Raw genomic sequence first — 21,790 nt, 5'->3', positions numbered from 1 at the left:
TGAGTTGTCAGTGTTTATTTCTGTTTGTTTATATATATCCTGCCTCATCTTACAAAAGATTTGAGGAAACTCCTTGTAAATACAAAAGAATGAGGAAAATAGTTGAAGGAATCTAAGCAAAAAGGAAAAAAAATAATAAAATAAAAGCCAAGAATAAAATTAACTGCAAGAAATGCCTTCCACACATGGGGATTGTCTGGGTATTCATCATTCAGGTCTCCACAGTTACCCCAAGGTTTCAGAGGATATTTTAAGTCCTTCACAAATACCCAAATTCTAGAAGGAGGTAAAGTTTTCATAATTCAAAACTTTTCACTAGTGAAGAGACCAACTATAGAATAAGGTCCAACTCAAGTAGTTTAGCACTAGCCCCTGTCTCCTGCCATTGTATCAAAGCCTTCGTCAGTCTGGTTGAATGTGAGGTTGCAAACGACCAATACAACAGGCAAATAAAATGCAGATCAACTGCATAGTTAACTAGAATATTTTTCAAAAGAGGCAGGATATAAAATAAAATGTAAATATAGTTAACTATCTTTCTAAAGAAGCAGAGTATTAAGGTTAAGACATTGTACAATCTTAAAATTTTGTGAGAAAATTAGTACCAAGTCAGTCAACATAATTAATTCTTCATTCTGAGGATTAGCATATGGTTGCAACTGTAACTTAAAGTAAGGTTGAATAAACTTATTTTCATAGTCATTTGTTTTATTTTAAAACTACATATAATCTAATGCGATTGTTTACAGATAAAAAGAGCCACCTGGAGTATAGTATAGTGTAATTTTGGCTCTCAGCTTCTTGGTAACAAAAACAAAAAGGAAACATGCTTAGTTAGAAAAGTCATAGGGTAATCACATAAAAACAGGAAATCATTGTGGAGCACTGGGGATGATAGTATTGAAATCCACCACTGGAGAAGACTGAGGACAAATACTGGCTAGTAAGAGGTCTAAAAAGGTAGTGACCGGTCTTTCTAAATTACGTTGTGTTTGGCTTAGCAGTGTCACAAGCTAAATGCCTAAGGAACACACTGAAGGTCATTAATGCTGTTGGACAAGTTTTCCTGGATCTGCACCTTGGCTGCAGTTGAAGACGCTTCTCTTTCTCTGGGTCCTAGGCTGGAACCTTTGCAGCCAAGTGGAGCCATATAACTATTTCTGGTCAATGTGTTTTGAGCAGAAGAAACATGTGTCACGTGCAGGCAGAGAGTAGAGACCCTCCAGAGTTTCCTTTCCCTTTGGCATAGTGACTGACAATGTTTGAGACAGTGACTACTCTGCCAGCAAGGGTCCCTGAGTAATTCGGATGAGCCATGAGTTCGTAGAATGAGCAAGAAATTAAACTCTGGGTTAAGCCACGGAGATCTGGGTGTTCTTTGTTCCTGCAGCATGATCTAGTCTCTTCTGACTGAAACAAATATCATCTTGCCAGTGATAGAAATTTAAAATAAAACAAGTTGTGCAAAGACAAATTGAGTATGATGCTCAGATCCCTAAATAAAGATCCCAGCCAGCAACAGTGACATTCTGGATAACTTGGGTGAGATGGCTCCAGGAATAAGCCTGGATCTCTGATGCATAATCTAGCCTATTTTTTTTCCCTTTATTTTGTGGCACATCTTGCCCAAATACATGCATACCCAAGAGTCCCTACTTTTTGTGTATAGAGTGAATAATTTTAATGTATATTAAATACATTAATATTCCTCTTGAACTGGGATAAACTGAAAGATTATTATCAACAAGTAGATGGACAACTTGGTGGAAAATTTACTAATTAAAAAAGGGAACAACAGAAGCAGAGATAAAAGAAAGAGGGCCTGTTTTGGAGAAATGACAGCTAATCGAATAAGAATGGCTGCAAAGAATGGATGCTAGAAAAAGTAGGCAACCCTGAAAGCATAAGAGTGGGGAACCACGTGCTCGAAGAAGAGCGTGTGTGGTGAGTCCAAGAGACGGGGCCCCGAGCAGAGAAATTCTGAGGCCTGAATGCAGGGATAGACCTCAGGTCAGGGATGGAAAAAGTAAAGTGAGAATTCACTCACTCTGGAATTGAGCGGTGAACCTGGGTCTAGAACCCTACACAGGACGGTCTCCCATATAGCAAGGGAGCTAAGGGCAATGCATTCTGGCTAGGCCCAGGGGAGCCATTATCATGGGGATTAAGGCTAGAAAAGGAAGCCAAACCTGGAAAAGATAGAGTTCTAGGCTTTTAAAGGGTTTTAGTATCTATACTTGCTTGGGTTCATCCAAGTAAAGAGATTCTGGGTCAATATTCAGTGAGGTGTCTTCAAGTACCTCAGTGAGGTCCTTTTTGCATTATATGCGGCTGCCTGTCGGGGAACCAAAGAGGGTGGGCTGAGGCATTGCAGCAACTTCTTGGCGGCTCTTCCTCACAGTTGTCTAGTCCCTGCCCAGCCACTGGATGCACTGTTGTTCCTCCACAGGCCACCAGGGAGGCCTAACTGTAGCAAGTGTGACTATAGCACTTCCCGATGTAAAACCCTACCATGGCTCCACATTTTCATAGGATGATCCAAATTCCTGAGCTCAGCATCTAAGCTCTTCACTTTCTGGTCCCTGCCTGCCTCTTTCGCCTACTCTCTTCCCTTTGGCCATAGTGAATCTGTGTACAGCTTTTGCGTAAGCCATATTCTAGATGCCTCCAGAACTTTCCACATGTAGCTGTCTCCTCCCCAGCCCTCAGCCCCCCACATCCCTCCAAGTCGTCTTTCAAGACGTAGTTCAGTGATCACCTTCCCCAGGGAGCCATGCCTGAACCGCTCCCTGAGACTGGTCTCATGCCTTCCCTGTGCTTTCCCCATGTACTCTATCTCAGTGCTACCCCACTGAAAGGTAATGGTCTGTTTACTTGACTGCGTCCCCAACTAGACGGTTACCTCCGTGAAGGACCGAACATGACTTCCTTGTTTTGGTATCCTCTCCATCTAATGCAGTGCCTACTCTGAGCAGATACTCAATGTGTCTTTGAAGAATAAATGTAAATGAGGAAATGCCGAGGTCACAGGTTTTCAGTGTTTGGATGAGAACTTACTCGCCCTGCCCCTAGCCCGCCGTGCCATTCCCATATTTGATGGGTTCCGCCATTCCCATATTTGATGGGTTCAGAAAGTCTGCCATATCTGAGGTGTTCCTGGTCTGTCTGGTGTTGCTCCAGGCTTCTCAGGCCCGGGGCCTTTCTGGTGGAGCTGCGAAGCCTGTTCTCTCCCACCGGGCCTGTGCTAATGACTGTTCCTGTGGCTCATTTTAGCCCTGCGCTATAAGGCTGGTGTTAAGGGCCCCACCTGCAGAGTCAGACTTCAGACCTCAGCTTTATCACTGTATTAGTTTTCTATTACTGCTTAGTGGCTTAAAGCAACACAAATTCTTATCTTGCAGTTCCGGAGGTCAGAAGTCCAAAATGGGTCTCACTAGCATAATACCTGGTGTTATCAGAGCTATGTTCTGTCTGGAGACTCTGGGGGAGAATCCATTTTCTTGCCTTTTCCAGCTTCTAGAGGCCACTCCCAGTCCTTGGCTCATGACCCCTCTCCTCCATCTTCGCAGCCAGCAATGGCCAGGGAAGTCTTTCTCACAGTGCACACAGACACTGACCCTCCTGCCTCCCTCTTTCATTTATGAGCTCCTCTGGTGATTACACTGGGCCCACCCAGCTAATCTAGGAGAATCTCTTCAATCTCAGTGTCAGCTGATTAGTAACCTTAATTCCATCTGCAACCTTAATTCACCTGTGCCATGTGGTGTAGTCACCGGTTCCAAGGATTAGGATGTAGACATCTGGGTGGGGTGGGGTGTGTTATTCTACCTAGCATCACTTCCTAGTAACTTACTAGCTGTGTGACCTTATGCAACTTACTCCTTTCCTCTAGGACTCAGTTTACTTTTCTGAAAAACAGGCAAGGTGACAATAATAGCCCCTGCCCCTGAGAATTATGGAGACAATGAAAGTAAATTATGGTAATAGATGGAAAGCTTATCACAATTCCCGACACAGAGTAAGGGATCAACCGTTGTTAGCTTTAATCAGTATCATCATCATTATCATCATTTATAGGGGGAAGTAGGTAAAGAGGTCCTACACACTCAGTCCTCCACCCCTTGTTGCATGCAGCAGAATGAGCACCATCATAGAGACCCCCTGTCTTTCTCCCACCTCTTCCTTTGCCCAACCCCTACCTCAAGACACTGAAGGAGGAACAAGTTCAGCAGACACCATGAACAGACAAGGGAGAACTACACTCCAAGTTAAGTCCTTTGAGCTTCTGGTATTTGAACTCTGTAAGTCAGCTACTGGGCTCATCTGTCTTAGAAAGAGGCTTGTGAGGTCGCTCTAGCCCCAAACCAGTTTCTCAGAGTCCCCTGAATCTGTGGAGCCCTGGGAATCCCTTGGCTTTGACAAGGGCAAAACTCTCCAGTTCCTGGGGTTTGGGTCTGTGTGCGTGTGTGTGCTCCCACAGGTGTGAATCTTTGCCTCCTCAGAATGCGTACTGGGATTGCTTTCCCTCTCATTGAATTCCTGAGCCCCCTGCAGTCATATATGCCCCATCCCAGTGAACTCCACTGAACTTCAAAGAGAAATTCTCTTCAGGGAACAAGAGGCCAACGCGAGCTGGATCCCAGCGGGGCCTCAATTCCCTCCTTCTGCTCCATTGAGATGGAAGACTTGAGCATTTCTTTAAATGTAAAGGCATTTATTTATAGTTTACTCCATTCCTCAAATAATTTCAGGCCTCTTAGTTAGCATGGTTATTCCGTGTTCCTAAGAAAGAGCCTTTGCCTCGTTTGTTTCTGTTCAAGTCATAATGTTTTCATTTATTCAACTGATTCTGCTGTATTTATTCATGAAAAGACAGTATATTATGTACAATATACATATATATATAGAACATATTAAAATGTACATATACGGAGAATATATATGTATATATCAACCATTTTACAAATCAGAGAAAGAGAACGTCTTTGAATTTTTTTTTTAAGATTTTGTTTATTATTTTAGAGAGAGAGAGTATGAGTGGGGGGAGGATTAGAGAGACAAGCAGACTCCCGACTGAGTGAGGAGCCCGACTAGGGACTCGATCCCAAGACCCTGAGATCATGAGCTGAGCTGAAGTCAGATGCTTAACCGACTGAGCCACCCAGGTGCCCCACTTCTTTGAATTATTAACCACATCAATGGAGAGCTCAGATCTTTGGAAAATAAATAAAACTTATAAATTATATATGTATCTCATGTATTTCATACATATACAGAGTAAGTCCATTTCTTATTATCAAATAGAAATAGGAATCATGGGACAATAGTTAAATGTATACAAATGCACACCCTTGTGAAATATATATATACTGGATCTCATTTTAGATAACAATTTCCAACTCTTCCTTCATCAAATTTACATCAAAGTTTCTGACATACTAAAATGATCAGGCTTTAGTTTTTTCTTATCTTTTTTTCTCCATTCCTGGTTTGGGACAAATTCTAGTGCTCAAAAACTAGAATCAGGGGCAACAAGAAGAAAAATGACAAATCTCTAGCTGTTTTGAATATTTGCTCATCCACTCTTAAGAAAAGCCACCTTACCTAATCAGCCCTCTAGCACTTTGTCCTGTTGTTCTGAGATGAGTTTCATGAATGCCTAATGGCCCCATCATAGGCCAAATATTCTTCTGCTTCCAAAGGAAAAGTCTGCTGGGGCCAGAGAATCATTAGGAGGTTCATTGAACTTTATGAACTATTTGTTTCCCAACGTTTTCCAAAGTTTCCCCTAGGTTTTTAGATTTATAATATTGAGAAAACTTTTGGTTTCAATAGGCAGAACCGTAATATGATAAGGGTGGCTCTTCTTCTTGCTATTATCTTAGACAGACTGACTTCTTTGTCTCTCCAAAAGAATTCTCAGGGGTGGCTGAGCTAGGAGGAAGCCAGGTAATAAAACTCACACAAGGTCCCCTCCTGTATAAGATAACAATAGTATTCTATGAGTCACCCTTGTGAACTACCGACATTTTCAAGCTGCATGACATTCCAGAGGCCAGCAAGATACCTGAGCAGTAACCAGCAAGAGGATTTCTTCACTCAGGAGTTCTAAACCATGATTTGTTTACTTACCTTCTATCAAAGCCATATAGTGTTTAAGCTTTGGGACCAGACTGCCCAGGTTCAAATCCTGCCCCCATGCTTAGAAGCTATGTGACCTTCAACAAGTTATTTGACCTCTCTATGCCTGCTTCCCTTTCTGTAAGATAAGCTTAATAACACCCCTTTTAGGATTACTGTGGGGATTAAGTAAGTCAATGCACATAAAGTGTTTAGAAAAATGTCATTTAGTAAATACCCAGTAAATGTCAGTTACTCTCAGTACCCTATATTCTCTTCCATCAGTTAGGAACACTAATACCTCTTTTACATACCTCACAGGTTATTTTAAAGGTTAAAATGAGAAAAAGTTTTTTTTTAAATAAGAAGACTAGAAAAAGGCTTCTGAAGAGAAGCCGGATGTTGGAAAGGCAGGAAGTTGGAAATAAAACAGTAGAAGAAACGTTAGCATTAAGGCAACGGAAGGAAAGAGGGGGAGAGAACAGGACATTTGTGCTCACGCCTACTGTCTATGAGGGGTCTGACAGGCATGATGTCCCTTAATTCTCCCCAGCGCTTTACAAGGTAGGTATTTTGTCAACAACAAAACTAAGTCTCAGTGAGCTTAAGTAAATTGCTCAAGGTTATACACAGCAGAGCCCCAGCCCAAACCCAGATCCCTCCAAAGCCAAAGCCCATCACTCATTCTCCCACTCAACTATGCAACAGGCAGCACACCCCCCTCCTTCAAGAAAACAAAGCCATTCACTGTGTCCGTGACTGCCGGTATGATGTCAGTGATCAAGGAATGGTTACACACTGCTCAGTATAGCCTTCCACTCCGCGAGCGGGCAGTGGGTTCTGGGGAAGCTCATTGAAAGTAGATCATCATAGAGTAGCAGGGACACCACAGCCATCCTGAGTCAGCTCTACCATGCTTGGCCACATCCGCAGAGATGGCCAAATGAGGAGGTAAGGTACCAGAAAAAGAATAAATAGGTGTTGCATGACAAGTAAGTGAAGGAAGGAAAAATTATGGTCAGTGCTTAATACTTCAGGATATTTTAAGTCCTTCAAAAATACCCAAATTCTAAAAAAAAAAAATTAAAAAAAAATACCCAAATTCTAGAATGTTCCCTCTAACCCCATCCCAGCTTTGAACTGCCTGCTATCAGATTTCCACTAGCTCTGATCCTTCTTTGTGGTAGTCCCTTGCAAACCCTCAGGTCATCCTCTTCATTCCCTGAAGATCCTCCCCCACCCCCTTTACTGTCAGACTCCCCCCCCCCCAACATTATTTCTGCCACCACACCTGATGCCCATGACCTCATGGATGCTCCTCCAGCACTCTGGAGTCTTCCTGCCTCCCTCCTCTAAGTCATCCCAGCTACCAGCTTCCCTGGTCAGACCCTAGCTCCTGTCATTACCAATGTGCAAAACTTCCATAAGACCAGTTTCAAGCATCCCATTCTCTGGCCACCTCCTCCTTTTTTTTTTTTTTTTTTTTTTTGGTAACAGGTTTATTGTGATATAATTCATGTGCCATAAAATTCACCCTTTTAAAGTATACAGTTCAATGGTTTTACTGTATTCACAGAGTTGTACAATGATTACCACAATGGACTTACTATTTTCATCATCTCCCCTCCCCCCACCGAAAAAATCCACCATACCTATTACCCTTCACCACCCCTCTCAGTTCTCCCATTGCTCTAGTCCTAGGCAACCACCGGTCTACTTTCTGTCTCTCTATATTTGTCTATTCTGAATATTTCACATTATACAATGCGTGGCCTTTTGTGACTGGTTTCTTTCGCTTAGCATAATGTTTTCAAGGTTCGTCGAAACTATAGCATGTATCAGAACTTCATTCCTTTTTATTGGCAAGTAATATTGTATCATATGGATGCATTTCATTTATCAGTTCATCCGTTGATGGACATTTGGGTGGTTTCCACTTTGGGGTTATTATGAATAATGGTGCCATAAGCATTTTGTACATCTTTTTATGTGATGTATGCTTTCATTCTCTGGGGTCTCCACCTAGGAGTGGGATTGCGGGTCATATGGTAATTCTATATTTAACATTTTGAGGAACTACCAGACTGTTTTGCAGTCACTGCACCATTTTGTAATCCCACCAGCTCTGAATGAGTATTCCAATTTCTCTACATCGTCCTCAAACACTTGTTATCTCTTTTATTACAGTCATCCTGGTAGGTATGAATACAATGATATCTCATCATGGTTTTTGATTTGCATTTCCCCCTCTTTTCAGTTCATTTGTTCTAATATTCTGACTCCAACCATTTTTCAATCCCCATAGAGACCTGTCATTCATTGGTCCTCTGGCTCTTTCACTGCTTCTTGCTCATTTTATGAGCTCCCTTCCTTCCTTACCCAACTTAGTGTCCACCAGCTATCATTATAATCAGTTATTTGCATAAACCCTCAGCTCTTTTGCCCTTCTTTCCCTTCCTCATAGTCAGTTGGCAAAACCCCAATCTTGCTTAAATTGAGCTCTCCATCTTCTCTACACTTTTATCTGCACAGATGAAAGTGGCCGGTCTCAGTTTAAATCCATGACCTTCAACCTCCAGTCAGCCTTTAATGCTACTTGGCAATTCTAAATGCATTCGCTTGGCAATCCCAAATCCATTCATTCTTCCACTCCCCTGTTCAATCATGGCTTTGTTGCTCTCCTGAAACCTTCCACCCTTCGCCACCATCCTCACACTGACTTTGCTTTCTATTTCACCAAGAAAATACATGGCGGTCGGAAGACAACCCCTCAAAATCGTACCACCATGTGGATCTTTCTATCTACATATACTTTTTGTTACTAGGGATGGGCCAGCTACAGCAATGTTTTCCTATGTGCATGAGATCCCCTCCTTTGTCACCTATTTAAATACACCATTCCAGCAACTGTCCCCTCTCAGGCATTGTCACATTCTTCCATTCTATTGAATTATTCTCATCACTGGAAAACATTCTATTATTTCTCCCTATTTTACTTTAAAATAAAGTAAAATAAAACAAAATAAACTCCCAATCCTACATTCCTACCCAGCTATATCCCCTTTTCTCTATATATATAGCCCATATCTAATCTGAACTCCAGACTCAGATATTCAATTGCTTGCTGATGGATGTTTATTTGGCATCTCAAATTTTACAAGGATAAAATTAACCTCCCGGTGCTCTTCCTGAACCTTTGCTTTTTATGGCAAATAGCATCACTATCTTCCAATTTCTTGGATCAAAAACCTTAAAGAAGTCTCTCTCACATTACACATTGAATCTGTCAGCAAAGCCTAAATTGCTGCCTTCAAAATATGTTCACAGTCTGACTACTTCTCACCACCCACACTGCTACTGATCTGCTCTGCCCTACCCTTATCTCTCACCTGGATATTTAGTGGGATCCGAACTGATGTGCTGCTGCTTCTTTTTTTTTTTCTTTTTATGTGTTTATTGTTTGCCTTCCTCCATTTTAATGCAAGCTTTATTAGAACATGGACGTTGTTGTATTGCCAGCACAGCAATTGGCATATAGTAGGTGCTCAGTAATTATTTTAATTCTCTTTTGAGTAAGTGGATGAATAATTGAATGAACTAATGTTAGTAAACTGGTATCTCCCAAAGTTCTTCCAACATTGTTGTGTGTAAGCATTCTCTGGAGAGGGCTTTAAAAGATACAACTGTCCATTCTATATTTTGAGGGATTCTCATCATTAGAATGAGAAATGAACTCCAGAATCAGGTATTTAAACTCTCCAAGTTATGCTGAGACAAGTAGTCCCAGAAAGGGGTTTTGAAAAGCTGCCTCAAGTGATTTATTTTCCCTCCAAAGATGTACACCAGGAACATTTAGCAAAACAATGGAGTCCCATCCTTTGTCCCTGGCAATTTGGGACAAATAAAAATATAATCAAACTTTTAAAATAATCAAATAGTAATTTAGTAACTCACTTTCATTTAAAATAATTTTTCTGTTTTCTCTCCATTTTTTCACTATGTCCCTAGGGTTTTTTGTTTGTGTGTTTTAAGTAAAGTTAGGTAATGATTATATGGTGTTGCTATAAAATTCTTTTTTAAAAAAAAATTCTAGTGTAGTTAGCATACAGTGTTACGCTAGTTTCAGGTGTACTATATAGTGATTCAACAATTCTATGCATTACCTAGTACTCGTCTGATGTGCTGCTTCTGCCCATATGTTCCTTCTACTCATTCCATATCCCTACCCCACAATGTGTATTTTCTCTTTTTATTTTTTTCCGGATTTATTGAGATACTATTGACATATAACGTATGTAAGTTTAAGGGGTACAACATGATGGTTTCACATATGTCCCATAATGCATTTTCAGCACTATAACATGATGGTTTCACACATGTCCCATAATGTATTTTCAGCACTGTAACCAGAGTGATCCTTTTAAAACAAAGTCCAACACATCATTCTTCAGCTTACAACATTCTAATGGCTTCCCAACCCACTTTGGGTAAAAGCTCAAGTCCTCTTAATGGCCTTCAGGGTCCTACAGGATCACACAATCTGCCCCTCTATATCTCCTCGATCTTTTCTCCTGTCACTGTCCCTTGGGGTTACTCTACTTCAGCCACCCTGGCTTCCCTGAGATTCCCTGAACTGTCCAAGGACACATCTGCTGCGTGCTCTTTGCACTTGATGGATACTTGTATTTGGAGCAGTTTCTTCCAGGGAGCCACGTGACCCAATACCCCTCCTCCTTCGGGTCTCCTACACTCACAAGTTTAGCAAAGACTGTCCCAAATTAGAAAATTGCTGGGGTGGGGTTGGGGTTGGGAGGAGTTTGGAATAAAAGAGAGAAGAGACAAGAAAAAGGATATTTAAACTTTAAGTTTCTCCTAAGGCCAGGGTCTAGTTGCTTTACTATTTGGTTGAATCCTCAGAAGCTAAGAGATGAGGATGACAATATGTCCATTTTACAGATGAGATAACAGAGGCACAGAGGGATTAGGTCATAATCTCTAATAAATGTCTAGCAAATGGTTGAGCTAGGTGTCCAGGCAAAAACCTAACCTCAAAACCTATCCTTGGTCGCTACATCATAGATTTCCAACTTCCTATTTAGTTGAGAGCAAGCTGGGATGCCTATTACAAAATTCAAATATTTACAAAACTAAAGAGATCAATATGGCTTATTTTTCTAAGTTCTTCACCTTGACTCTACCCTAAAACAAAGTTTGTGTGTTCGCAACTGAAGGGTAGATTCCAGAGATTCCTGGCCGTCTTTCAACTACTCATCTGGGATCATTTTTGCATGATAAAAATTCCAACCCGTGGCCCACTACACACGGTTGCTTGTCAGCAAAGTTACTCCTTCCAGTTGCTGCTGAGGGAGGCATAAACAGAAGGTCCTGCCAGTGAAGGAAATGAAAGGAAAGTAATTTGTTAATGGCTTTCCTCAACAGTGCCATTTCCCAAAATTCCATGCTGGGTGGCCCAACTGTTTAAAAATCCATGCTCCATAGTAGACCTTCTTTTAAGAGGAGCTATAACCCTGGTCCTTGCGCAGATGCCTGAGAAAGCTTGGGGGTGTCTGGCTCCCCCTGTTATTATGCTACTGTGACCCACCCCCACGTCCATTATCTTTCAATTATCAGCTCAGCATTTCTTCCTCCCCCTCTGGCCTATTCTTCTCTCCCGACCTCTGACTTACGTATTTGCTTTTCGCTGTCTGGAATCCTTGCCCGAACTGGCTTCAATCACTCAAAACTCTGTGCTGCAAGGAGGGTGAAGGACATGGGGGAGCAGTGACAACCAAGTGACTCAAATGGAATTGTTTGCCGCCTGACCCCCCGCCAACCTCTCTCCGCCTTTTTTAAGGTGATGGGTTAGTCATTAAATGACCATGAACCATCGGTGAGAGGCTGGTTTCTATTGTAGATTGGCTTCCTATGAACAGTAAATTAGCCCAATAAATAGCTAAATGTAAAATGTCTTCTCAAATCTGATTTCTACTTTCTCCAGTTAAAGTTTGGGAATGAAATGGTGGTCAGAGTGTTATGGAATGTCCCCTACATCTTACTAATTGCCATCAGGATAACTGTAACTTCCAGTTGGAAATGTTTCCCAGGTGCTAATTAATCTAAAGTTCATCAACTTAATCCAAATAACAATCCTGAGAGGTCAACTGGTATTGTACCTGTTTTACAAAGGGGGGAATGTGAAGTGACTTGCCCCAGAGCCCAATGTTAGATAGGAGCAAGGAATTGGAATTCAAACTCAGCGTGACTCCAAAGTCCATTGGGCAACACACCTCCTGATGGCCGGCAATATCCCATGGGAATATTAATTCTTTTAATCATGCACTGGTTTATTTTAAAAGAACCAATATATTGAGCACCTACTGTGTGCTGGGCTTGGAAGTTATAAAAACATTTGGTTTTTACTCCCTTATAACCTAGTTGAAAATGAAAGGCATATAAAAAGGAAAGGTAGCATCTCCTAGTGTCAAACAGGAATTTGAAGGAGGAAATGCTATGTGTGCTCTGGTTCAGACCAGAGAGTAACCAGTGAGGTCCAGCAGGACCAGGATGGTCTTTTAGAGGGAACCGCTATTGACCTGGACCCAGTTAGCTCTTAGGCCATTTGCTATAAGGGCCCTTGAATTAGATAAAACATGAGCTGGAGAGTAAATCTTTTCTATCATCCCCAAGGAAGAAATTGAAACAAGGACAATGAAGCATGCCTTATTAAGGGCCAATTTCTCCTTTTAGAAAAAAAAAATGCTAATGGGTCATGGTCAGTGCATACAAAGCACAGACTTTAAAATAACCGTCTTAAAGTTTAGACATTATTCGTTACTTATCTGAAATTCAGATTTAATGTCCAGTATTTTTATTCGCTACATCTGGCAACCCGCTACTCTCACCACCATATCCCATTCAGAACTCCCTTCCTTGAATATCTTTTATTGACTTTGAAAAGAAAAACCTTTAGAAAGGGGAAGGAGACAGGTCAACCTTGCAGACTGGGAGCTTGATTTGGTCCCTGCAGCCAGAGGTGAATTCAGGGGCAAACCCCACATGAACCAAACTATTAGGAGACTGACACATGGATCCAAACCAACCGGACTTATGGTGTTCCAAATCACGCTGTTTTTGGCCAGTGCCTGGAATGCTCTTCCATCCTTCATCATTTGCTTGTAAACTCATTCATTCATTTATTTATTTAGTCAATTCATTCATTGAGTCAGCTAGTATAATCGTGATAATAGCTAACATTTTTTAGGGCTTGCCATGAGCTAGGCACTGTATTAAATGCTTCATATCTATTAAGTCATTTAATCTTTACATAACACTATGATGTCATTACTATTACTATTCACATTTGACCAATAGGGACATTGAGATATAAGTCTTTTAAAAAACCAACCAACAAAAAACCCCACTTGTTTTCAGTCATACAGCTAATAAATTTTGGAGGCAGGATTCGAATCCAGCAGTTTCCAGATTCTGTGTAGTGTCTAAATACTATATTAAATGACTTGCTTTTTAAAACCCTTTCCTCCTGACTCGCCCCGCCCCCAAGTTAGTCATTTCTGTCTCCAGGCGCACGTACCATTGTGAACTTAATAAACTTCATTAATAAGTTTGTTTTACTGCATCATAGATTCTTTGCTTACATGTCCATCTCCTCAGTCGGACTGTAAGCTTCCCCAGGGCAAAGATAACACTTTATTCATTTTTGTATCTTCCATGCCTAGCACAGGTTATGTCCTAAAATAAGTGGTCAATACATGTTGCTGTATTAATTTCTTGCTAGCCGTGGTAAGCTAGAGTGGTATGAGTATCATTCAGGGTCGATCCAGGAAAACAGAAATTATTCTAAGTATTTAAAACACAGGGAATGTAACAGAGGGGATTGATGAGCTCCCAAGCCACTGTGGGAAGCCACCTGCACCCCCACCCCCAGGAGGTTGTAGATCTGTCTGACGGAGACACGGCAGGCAGGATCTAGTGCACTAGAAAAGACAAAACCACCATCACGCCGTCTGAGATCAAGAGACAGGAGAAACAGACTGGCTCTGCCTTCCCCCCTCCCTCCCTCCAATCATTCATCTCCCACTGGCCAAACCCTGCCAGAAGCCAGTTGACTAGGGAGACTGAGAAGCACAGCCTGCATGGGTTAGCCCCCTTGGAAAGGAGCCAGACTGGCTTTAAGGGCAGGAAGACCCAGGACAAGGGGCAGAGCACCTGTCAGAAATCGCACCTCTCTTATGAGCCGCATGAGAAGCTGAGGGTAATGAAGCTGACCACCGCCACAGTGCTGGGTAACAGTGATGGGGGCTGGCCCTTCTGTGTCCCATCGTTTGTCCAGGTCCCATTGAGGATACCACTTTTCTGCTAACTTACTACGTGTTGGCGAAGTCTAAGTTCACATGGATTGGGCTACTTCTTTATGTTTCAACTGATCTCGACAACAACTATTTACTGAGCTACTGCTTTGCATCAGACATTGTGCTAGGTCCAGGGGAAATAGAGCTCAAAAAGTGAGAGGACCTGCACATCAAGGCCTTCTCGATCAAGGGGAAACAGACAACAAATATCTGCCACATGGTAAGGGATAGGACTACAGTAAGCACATATGTTTGAACTTGGGGGCTCCGATGAGGGTCACGCCCACCCCCCCATAGGTTGGAAATGCAGGGATAAGATTGTCTTATGAGAGTTTAATCTGCAAAATCAATGCAAATGGGTCAGAGTAGAGATAAGCAAAGATAAATGAAAGATAGGTAATAACCCCTAAGAATCCACCCGGCTCTGAAATCCTGGGACTCTGCGCTCTACACACACACACCAGAGCGCCACCTTATAGTGTACCTACTGTATACCACGCACACGGCCAGGTCCTTCCATGCATAATCTCCTTTACCGGACCCCTGGCTCTCTGAATGTCACTCCATAAATGCTTGAACTTTATAAACAAAAATTTTACAAATGGAGAATGATGCGAGATTTTCTTTGCCCTGCTCGGGGTCATAGAACTAAGAAGTTGCAGAGCAGGCATTAGAAAGCTGGCCTCCAGATTCTCATTCCTGCTCTGAGACACTAACTACCCCAGACACAGGAGTGTGTTCGACCGTTGCAAAAATAAAACTTGGCTAAAGGAAGACCCCCTTAATTTCCACTTAGTTGACTGCTTCCCACACTGAGTGCCAACTCTTATTTTTTAAAAAAATTAAGTACATGTAATATTTGGTTATTATTTTTCACCTCAAACAGCTGACTGGGTCAATAAGAGAGGGTAGTGGTTTTCTATCCTTACCATTTCGTTCTTTTTAAATACAAAACCTTTGCAAGGTATGTTGCTTTTAAATGTTCTGCACCAGATGGGAGCTCATTCTTGGCTTTTCCACAACAGTGTGCTCTAAGATGAGACAGAGACTCTTCACCTCTGTCTTCTGTCCCCTGTCACCTAAATGTGGAGCTTGTGGAGCAGCCGGCTCCTTGAAGACAAATGGGAACAGCCTGGAAGCAGGCTTTAGAGTGATGAGGACGATGGGTTTTGACTCCATTGGGTTTCTCTGGGAAATCGCTAAACCTCCCATAGGTTTTTAAGTGCTTATTTCAATTCGAGTATGCTTCTGCCTTGTATAGTCTTACCATTTTTCTGACCCTAAAAAAATGTCCCTACAGTAAACACAGAACAGGTGAAGTCAACTATTATAAGGTGTCCATGAGTAAAATGAAACAAAACAATAGCTCATCAAGATCTGCTGTTTAAGAAGAAAGAAATCCCAGCCTTGATTCTTCCTGTGTATTCCTGCAGCCAGCTCTAAAATTTCAGGAAGTTATTTTATTCCCAGTGGAACAAAGTCTCCCAGTGGAGACTGGAGCGTTTATGCCTTCCAGCTACTTATCGTAAAAGAAGGAAGACTTCAGGAGTCCGTGGACAGAGAGAACTGGGGTGGGTTCCAATGGCCGTCATCGTTGGCATTACTGGAAAAGAGCTGTTTGATGGCTCTGCTCATGGGTTTCAGGATTCTCTTTGTGCCATGGAGTGGGAGGTAATTGTTCAACATTTTCCAAATGCTAGCTGAACTGGATGGCTGGCCAAGGACCGTGTGCTTGGGGCAGGCTGTCATTTGGTAATCACTGACTAAGGGCGATACTGAATGCTTTGCAGGGGGATCTGCGTTTCATCTTTAAACCAACCCCCTGAGGAAAATACAGTTATGATTGATACATGCAGAAGTTCAGATGATGGTGATATTTCCAATCTTTTTCCCGTCACAGCACCTCCAGGGCTGAGAGGACAAATCTCATGACACATGTGTATGCCATCGGCAGTGTGCTGGAGGGAAGGCTCAAATTTGGACAGGGTGAAAGTATCCTGCAGGGTTAAGAAAGTGGCTGAGCTGAGATTTAAACCCAAGGCTGTGACTCGGAAACCTGTGCTCTCCATCACTGATTTATACTGTGGTGTACCATCGAATTATTCGTGTGGTGTTGTAAAATTCTCACAAGCATCTCCAAGGGGTGAATTATATGTCTATATTTGAAGGCTGAATATAGCTGAGCGCCTTATGGTGCTGGTGTTGGGACACAGGCCAACCTCTCACTTGACTGGGTTATTCTATTGGATTGTATTTCCAACAATCAGTGCTTTTTAGAGTCACTGTTTGACTAACATTTTCATGGAAATCCTGTCGTCTCATCAGCTACCCTGTAAAAAGATTCTATTCCATGTACACTCTGAGTGGGAGGGTGTTGGAAGTCGAAATTGCAAAGCCAAGCAAACAGTAGAGCTATTACTACCGTAGGAAGCTCGGGAGTCCCGGTTTCCAGTGAATTTAATATATCTGACGGCAATCTGGGAAAGCAAGTACAGTCCTTCGCAATTCGTCCTTTTTATACTCTTCAGTCCACTGAGAAGCTACTTAGGAGGATATTACCCAGCTAGTCAGTGTCCAGCCTCCCCTGTGTGACCATCTCTGTCCACAGGATACAGACGCAAAAAGGGAGCAGGGCTTCTCATCTGCATGTGACTTGTTCATCGGGTCCTCCCTGCTCCACGTTCACTTTATTGGAAGCCTGTATGGGTGTGAGAATTAAAGATCGTATGTGCTGTGTTCCTTTCCCTGGAGACAAAATCTCTCCCTGGGCTTTTCTTCCTCAAAGTCATGTATTTCACCATGTAAGTGTTTATTGCTTATTTGCCTAGAATGTTCAATTCAACGTCCACTGAGAAAAGAGGAGAAGTACCTAAATATACTAAATATAACAGAACTATACACAAATTTTAATGCTCAGGAAGCTCTTCCCCATTTCAGTGGTATTTACTCTTGGTTAAGCACTGAAGGAACCAAGAGGTGTGTCTCTATTACCAAGACCCGGGGGGAGGAAGAGTCGAGCCGTGGCTGGGAGCTGGCAGGGCAGCTGAGCTAAGCCTTGCTCCAGGAACCCAGAAACTGAAGGTGCCTTTCATGAAGCCGATCCCCCACAGAAGACGGGAAATGAACATGAACCTGCAACACCACACACCCAAGTTTTCAACTTTATGTGATGTTTATTCAACACTTTGTTAATCTGTGCCTTACAAAACCAGCCCACTACTGACACAGCAGAGACAGTTGTCATTTACCCCTAAATGCCTTCCCATTTGCTTTGTAAGCAATGACTTTTTCAGACAAGACCTTGTTTTTTCACTGTTAAAAATGAGAATCTCTGAGGAAAAAAGTAGATATTAGATCTCTAGATAGCACCACTCACCTCAAGAGAATTGGGCCAGGAGCCCCAGCAAAGGGGGAAATTGTGCTAAATGTGTTTATAGGGATAAAACCAATAAGAAATAAAGCTTGGGTACACTATACCATTAAAGTTTTTGTAAGAAAGTTCTACTATATTGCTAAAGCTGAGAAAATACTTCCAAATCACATGACTGCAGTCAACATCCAGACCTAGAGCAAAACTACTAAGCAGTAGGATTTGTGCCATAACAAAGATTTTCAAAAGAAAGAAAATTATGTAAACCTCCCCCCTCCCTCCCTCCAAGCTAGACAGAGAGGTAATTAAAAAAAAGTGAAGAAAAGAAAAAGAAAGAAAGAAAATCTTTGCTGGGCTGGAAGAAAAGCAAGAAAGAGAGTAAGTCATTGGTCAGAGTGGCTGACAGAAAGTAGGGATGATAGAGACCCTCAGAAGGCTTTGAGGCTCTTGGAGCACGTGACTTGTGCCTCCACTCCCCACCAAGAATCCTGCAAAGAAATATTCTCACGGAGAGCCGATGCCAACACAAGGGGCTATCGTAGAGCAGGACAAGTTGAGCTGAGAGACAATCTAAGATAAACCCACCACCACCAAGTACATGCTTCCTGTCATGTCGGAGCAAGACAGAAGAGCAGCCGAAGGTTTCCCATGGCTTCCCTCATACCCTTCCCCCCATGAGACTGGGCAAGAGCAGCTGAGAGAAAGCCAGTGGACTGGGAATGCTCTTATCACCGTGTGTGTGACGGGAAGCCAAAGGGCGGGGGCAGACTATGGACATCGGCAGTGGATGGCAGTGAGGACAGATGCCAACAGCCACAAGGAGGACTTGGCAGTTAGCTGCCCACTCCTTAAATGTCCAGATCATATGTGACAATGCCAGGAACCAAGATCATCTTATCCTTAGGGGGAAGGTTAAGAAAATAAAAAAAGAGTGGGAAGAGGAGAAGAATCTTGAAGTAAGAATTTACTCAAGAAGGACTGGGTTTCCCGAGACTAGAGTCACATCCTGACATAGTTCTTGTCCTGATGTGCTGGAGTTCTCGGAGAGAATTTGCTGGTCTTTTTTTTTTTTTTTTTTTTTTTTAAGATTTTATTTATTTATTTGAGAGAGAGACAGAGAGGACATGAATGGGGGAAAAAGCAGAGGGAGAGGGAGAAGCAGACACCCTGCTGAGCAGGGAGCCCAACGCAGGGCTCGATCCCAGGACCCTGGGATCATGACCTGAGCCGAAGGCAGATGCTTAACCGACTGAGCCACCCAGGTGCCCCAAGAATCTGCTGGTCTTGATTGACTGGCAAGGGCAGGCAGCACCCCCAGGAGTGGCCACGACAGAAACATGCTCCCACTGGCTCTTACATGGAATAGCTTGGCAGACATCATCCCTCATACCCATCAGGGAGCTGGTACCTGCCACGGTGTGTTATAAACCCTTTCCCCGGACTACTGTGAAGCTCTGGGGAAGGAAAACCTCCCAAAGCAGACAGTCATGGTAAAGGTCATATTCTTCAGCAGAAGAGCTAAAGAGAAGATTAAGGGTAAAAGGGGGGTAGGGTGGGAATAGGGGGCTGTGTCCTGGTATTTTGAAGTCCCATGGAGGAAGGGCCATTAAATGCTAACCAGTGCTTTTCAAAAAAGAAGGACTGGGTTTTTTTTTTTTTAAATGAGAAGTAATTGAATTTCCTTTGACTTAGAAAGATTTCATTTTCTATTATCAAGAAGGAACTGGGGCTCATGAGTTAATTTAATTCAATTATGGAGAAATAAAATTACTTCTTAGCTCACTTGATATTGACAACAGCAAAAAATTTACTCCCTTGACACATTTTAGTGTAAATACACTGTTACTATTTCAATTGTATCTCAAGTTTCAGAACGAGAAGATTGAGGCCCTCTTAAAGGAGTTTTACCCCTCAGTGCAGGAATTAGAAGGAGCTTTTTTTAGGAGATGTAGCGAGGAGGGGGTGAGCTTTGGGGTTGTCGCCCAGGATCCACGGCCCCCTTCCTTCAGTGAAGCAGCCTTGGTGACCGCACCCCCTCTCCTGTCGGGAAAGCCCAGCCTCGGCCAATCGGCACATGACCTTTCCCCGAGGGGGTTGGTCATGGGTGAGCAGCCAGCACGGAGGACAGGCCTCCTCTCTCCGGAGATGAACACCAAAACACGGCACCAGCCTTAGTTTGAAATGGGCACCACAGAAGGTAAAGAAAAGATGTCTGGCAAAGCGCTAAATCAAATCCACCTGGAGACCCCTGCTTCTGAACTTTCCAGGGTTGAGTCCCTAGGTCGCTTACTGCTGAACCCTGAGTGAGTTGGGCTTTGTGTTATGTGCAACCGAAAGAACCCTGAAATGTCACGGTTCGAGAAAGGGACGTTCTCAGCCGCTAAATCCCAATGTCTGAGTAAAGTAGGGCCTCACAGTCGTTACCTCATACTTTAATGCCTTTTCTTTTTCGTACAAGGATATTAAATGAGAAAAACCAACAAAGAAGTAAAACTGAATTCTATGGAGTGAAAAACCCAGGGTATCCTTTTTTCCCCCCATATTTCACATTTATCTTCCCTCCAACCTGTGACATCATTCTCCTGGTGACCTGTGCACAATGACTCTATCTTTCTTTTCCTTCCTCTTCTTTCCTGCTTAAAGACCAGAGGGGAGGGGCGCCTGGGTGGCTCAGTCGTTAAACGTCTGCCTTCCGCTCAGGTCATGATCCCAGGGTCCTGGGATCGAGCCCCGCATCGGGCTCCCTGCTCAGCGGGGAGCCTGCTTCTCCCTCTCCCTCTGCCCCTGCTTGTGCTCTCTCTCTCGCTCTGTCTCTCTCTGTCAAATAAATGAATAAAATCTTAAAAAAAAAAAAAAAGACAGGGAGGGGCAGGAGCAAGAGAGAGAAGGCAGGCAGGCTGCTGGCAGGCACCCTGCTTCTGATTGGGTGGAAGGAACATTCCTTCTTAGCTCTTACATAAAACGACGAATGTGTGCTCCCATTGTTCAGGGATATTGGGTGACTCGGAGAGAACAATCCATTCCACAAATTCCACTGACAGCTCATGAGCAGGTGATGCAAGCAGTGGGACACAAAGCATGGGGATCGTTTGCTCTGTCATGGCTCTCAAGCCTGGCAGCTACCGGATTCTTACATTTCACTCACTCAGTTTCTCCCTCACAAACCACTCCCTAGGCTCTTAGGGTGACCTCCCAGGCCAGAGTTTAGAACAAGCCACTGGACAGGACACTTATCAAAGTGCAAACATTGACTTTACAATGTGGCAGGTAAAAATAACCTGCCCGAGTGAGACTCCAAGTGCGTCAGGGGAAGCCAGTGTCCTGGGTGGTATACAGTGTACCCAAGACTTCCTCCTGGACGCCTTCTCTCCCACGCTCATTTCTTTCCTTCCCCTGGCTGCAAACTGACAACGGTCAAAGGGGGGGCCGCTGTCTTTACGATGTTAGATTTTTAAGTTTCTGCCCTTTCTGATCTACTCTTTGCCTTTTGGGATAACAGACAAATCCCAAATTGACTGCTGCATACAATAACAGTGCAAAGGAGCCCACTAGCATTGATTGGTTACTTCATTCATTCATTCATTCATCTGGCATCCAGAGCATGCGAATCCAGGAAGAGAGGTACAATTCCCAAGGCTTGGTTTCAGCTCACAAAACCAATGATGAGGTTGGGAGGGAATCCGAGGCTAAAGTCCAGACTACTCTGGAGGTAACACGTGGGTATGGCTCAGGGCCTGGCCAGGGAAAAGCAGAGGATAGAGCAAAATATTTTCAGATGTGATCCAGGTGGGGAAATGCCCCTGCTAAATAATAATAATTGGATCCTGGCATCCATGCTGAAGCAAGGGTGAGTTTAGAGTCAACATCCTGCTAGTTAGAGCTAAATTACATTAGGTTCTGTGCTTAGAAGAATGAGATTGAAAAACTCTAC

At 43.0% G+C, this 21,790-nt stretch overlaps 1 protein-coding gene and 1 non-coding gene across 2 annotated transcripts in view; one reads left to right on the top strand and one right to left on the bottom strand.

Annotated features, from left to right (window-relative positions):
- SHROOM3 (shroom family member 3) overlaps window positions 1-21,790 on the bottom strand; it is a 251,686-nt gene that overhangs the window by 200,752 nt on the left and 29,144 nt on the right. The window lies entirely within an intron of this gene.
- LOC113926122 lies at window positions 18,846-18,987 on the top strand. Its single transcript, XR_003521197.2, has one exon. It is a non-coding gene; the product is annotated as a small nucleolar RNA SNORA3/SNORA45 family (small nucleolar RNA).

Source organism: Zalophus californianus, chromosome 2, assembly GCF_009762305.2.
Source record: "Zalophus californianus isolate mZalCal1 chromosome 2, mZalCal1.pri.v2, whole genome shotgun sequence".
NCBI classification, from domain to species: domain Eukaryota; kingdom Metazoa; phylum Chordata; class Mammalia; order Carnivora; family Otariidae; genus Zalophus; species Zalophus californianus.
This window is presented reverse-complemented; position numbering and strand designations above follow the sequence as displayed.